The 4,050-nt window shown below is 41.9% G+C and overlaps 1 long non-coding RNA gene across 1 annotated transcript in view; it reads right to left on the reverse strand.

The window, feature by feature from the left end:
• LOC123521643 overlaps positions 1-4,050 on the reverse strand; it is a 21,575-nt gene that overhangs the window by 16,079 nt on the left and 1,446 nt on the right. Inside the window, exon 2 of the long non-coding RNA XR_006680032.1 lies at positions 2,377-2,517. This is a non-coding gene — a long non-coding RNA (uncharacterized LOC123521643). The remainder of the gene's footprint in view (positions 1-2,376; positions 2,518-4,050) is intronic.

A 4,050-nucleotide genomic window follows, 5' to 3' on the forward strand; every position in this document is an offset into this window, starting at 1 on the left:
AAACCTCATTCTGGATATCTGTCAACTTCCTGAATGGATGAAAATGTGGACATGTAGTGCATTTGGAGTTCATTCCACCAGGTCAGACTTTTAATCAAGCTTTCTATTTAGGGTTCTGAAAAGATTATGTAATAGTGTGTGACAAAAAAGGCCTGATTTGTGGCAGATGGGGGACTGGTTTTGCCACCACAACAATGCACCTGCTCATGTAGCCATCTCAGTGCACTAGTTTTTGGCAAAAAACAGCATACCTCTTTTTACCCACACACCTTATTCACCTGACTTCAAGCCATGCAACTTCTTTTTGTTTCCACAAATGCAGAGGGACATGAAAGGTCAGCAATTTGATGATGTAGAAGAGGTGAAGAAAAAAACGAGATAGGTGCTATCAGCCATCCAAACAGATGAGTTTGAAAAATGTTCCAAGAATGGAATCGCAGATTGGACAGATGAATGAAGTGTAGCGGAGAGCACTTTGAAGGTGATAAGGTTGTTTTGTAAAAATAAATAAATATATAGCTTTGAAAACAATTTATGTTTTGAGGGGGGTAACCCCTTGTATATAGACCTGAGTCATAGCCAGAAGGTGGTCAAGACAATACTAGGACCCCAGTTTTTAAACTGGAAAGCCTGAGTCTGGTTGGCTAATTTACTCGAGTTAATGCCCTAGTTTGTTGTGGGAGCACTTTCTGGGTACTGATCCACTTTTAAGCTCACTCTTGCTGAAGACAAACTGCCCCTCCTGGATTTGCCTTAGACTGGTGTAAACATAGCCAGCACGCATTAAGGAAGCAAAATAAAGAATTCAACGTGGTATCTGAATTTGTCAGGACAAAATGGACTTAGGGTTCCCACTGTAGACCCACGTCTTCCCCAAATAAGTTGTGTTATACTTTAAGCTGTAATACAATCTTCAAGAGAAACTTGGGGAGTTCTGACAGCAGAGTTAAAGCATGGGAAATATAAGCTTCAGTTTGAAGTGTCCCTCTAATGCCTCCTCATTACACCAACAAAGTGGAACCCTAATGAATTAGCAGCATTGTTCTGATATGCTAATGCATAAAGAATCTGACTAACCTTCTTCCAATCCTTCCCGTTAATACTCAGGCTGACCTCATGCACAATGGAACCAAGTACTATCCATTCCTGTGCCATTCCCATGATTAGTAGTAGATTGGATCATTGTAATTCACAGGTTCTCACTGGTCGAGTTTTATAAGTAAATTGCCAGGCCTTTCTTCCTAGTTCATCTTAGAAAGGACACTGCTAACGTCTGCTCAGCAGCACAGCAATCTACGAGCCCCCCACTAAGGAAAGGTGGGTGATGTCTGGGAGTAATGAGGAGTCATAGCTGGGAATAAAGCCCAGGTATCCCCCATGGAAAGAAATTATTCTACTGCTGAACTGATGCTGGCAAATTATGGGACAAGTGTTCCATTCACGTGAAGGGACTCAGAATTGGCAAAAAATCCCAATGAGAACACAATGAAAGATAGGGAGTCAAGTGGGCAAATGCACAATATAACGCATCAATGACAGTGATCAATGAGCAAGGAAGAGAGGAGACACACATCTCAGAAATAGATGTTGAGTTTGCCCCTCCTACCAACCCTGGATTGTGCTCTTGGAAGAAGCCCTGATGGGGTACAGGCTTCTCATTGAGCTGCTAACTGCAAGGTCAGGGGTTTGAAGCCTGTAGCAGTTAGTCTCAGAAGGCCACGAGGGCAGTTCTCTACTGTCCATTAGGGTTTCCATGAGAAGATGAGCTCTGGAGGAATGAGAATGCTTCAAATCAAACTTATTATCTACTTAAAGGAGAAGAATGGGAAAATAAACTGGAAGGAACTAATTTCATTTTGAATTGGCTAAGATTATTTTGCTTGTCTCCAGAGGGAAATGGGGCTTTTGAAAGCTAAGTCAAATTCAATGATTAAAAAAATACAATTGTTTCTATTTCCCCCCCCCACAAAAATCACTGAGCTCAAAAGCTCAGACCTGAAGGCAGCTTTTCTAACCCTAAATTCAATGCACTTACAACAGTGGAACAAGTGATCACATTCCCTTTAACTTGCCGAATATTTGCAATTCTTGGTGACTTTTTTTTTTGTGCTCCTTCTGCTTTAGTTTTCTTTCTTTTTTAAAATCATTTTATAGGGGGCTCATACAACTCTTATCACAAGCCATACATATATCCATTGTTATCAAGCACTTTTGTACATCTGTTGCCATCATCATTCTCAAAACATTTTCTTTCTACTTGAGTCCTTGGTATCAGCTCCTCATTTTTCCCTCTCCCTCCCCTCATGAACCCTTGATAATTTATAAATTATTATTGTTTGTCATATCTTACACTGTTCGACGTCTCCCTTCACCTACCTTTCTGTTGTCCGTCCCCCAAGGAGGAGGTTATATGTAGATCCATTAGCTTTATGTTTCTTCTCTTTGTGTTCCCTCTACTACTTTTCTTCTTGTTTATTCGCTTAATGCTGGGCCTCTTGACAATGGCATTGGATGTAGCTGAAAACATAATAGTCTGGGTTAAAAATCTCATTGACTATAAGGATGAATGCATTCTAAGATTATTTTAGTTCCTAAGGCTGCGGTAACAGAGAACCTCAAATTGGTGACACACAGGAAAGACACTGTTCTGAAGGCTACAAACCCAAATAAGCTTGTCAGTAGGCCCATGCTGCCTCTGAAGTCTCTTGGATGGTCTCTTTCTTTGGCCCTCCTGGCTTCTGGTAGCCTCAGGGGTACCTTGCATTGTAGATGTATCAAGGATCATCCTTCCTCTTACTCGTTGTCATTTCTCCCCATTTTTAGAATGCCAATCTGATTAGGACTTGTCTTCCTCCAAAATGACGTGCAAATATCTGTTTCCAAACAAGGCCATGCTCACAGGAACTAGCGCTCTGGACTTACTTCATACATTTTAGAAGGACACAATGCGATCCATGAAAGAGACCAAATACCTTGTGCTACTTACGACCACTGGTCTTACTGTTTGCCAGATACATCTATCCTTGGACCACATTTTTCCACTGTTGTGATTGAGATGACACGTTGGCACATCCCTGAGGGCCGACTCAGGGAGTCGGTGATGGAGGAAAGAGCTGTCTACCTGAGCTCTGCAGCCTCTACAGACAAGCTGAGCTGTAAAACCCTCTGCTCACGGGTTTTGGTAGAATCTAGGTATTCAGAATTGTTGTTTATATAAATGTAACGCCAGAGGTCTTAACAACAAAGGGAGAGCTTATTTCACTGTGTCAGGGTCCCAGAGTACAGGCACAGTCTCAAATAATTAGGAGGACTAGACAAATGCAAACAACATAGGACTCATTCCAAAATTCATACTGAGACCATGACAGAAATATCTGAAATATTCTCTGATGAGAGACCATGTGTTTCCTAAGAAACTGAGCACTGACCTCCAAGAATGCATTTGTTTTTTGATTAGTTCTGGGATTTAGATAAGCTGCACTGGTGTCACTGGTCTCTGGTCTAATAAATATGATTCTTGTTTGTAAACATAATCAACCATGTGAGACTGAATTAATTCCTCTCCATCTCAGACTATATATTCCTGCCTCTACTGCCTTCTCAAGGCAAAGCCTGTACAAAACCTCTAGCTGCCTTGCTCATTCATTAACCCTTGATAATGTATAACGTATTATTATGTTGTCATATCTTACACTATCCGACATCTCCCTTCACCCACTTTTCTGTTATCTGCCCCAGAGGGAGGAGGTTATTTGTAGATCCTTATGATCGGTCTCCCCTTTCTACCCCATCTTCTCTCCACCCTCCTGATATCACCACTCTCACCACTGGTCCTGAAGGGATCATCTGTCCTGGATTCCCTGTGTTTCCAGTTCCTATCTGTACCAGTTTACATCCCCTGGTCTACCTTACTGGATTTGTAAGGTAGAATTGGGATCATGGGGGGTGGGGGGATGGGGAGGAAGCATTAAAGAACTAGAGTAAAGTTGTATGTTTCATCGTTGCTACACTGCATTCTGACTGACTCGTCTCCTCCCCACGACCGTTCTG

The sequence above is a fragment of the Echinops telfairi genome, unplaced genomic scaffold, assembly GCF_000313985.2.
Source record: "Echinops telfairi isolate 266 unplaced genomic scaffold, ASM31398v2 ScPeMD7_31;HRSCAF=116, whole genome shotgun sequence".
Taxonomy (NCBI): domain Eukaryota; kingdom Metazoa; phylum Chordata; class Mammalia; order Afrosoricida; family Tenrecidae; genus Echinops; species Echinops telfairi.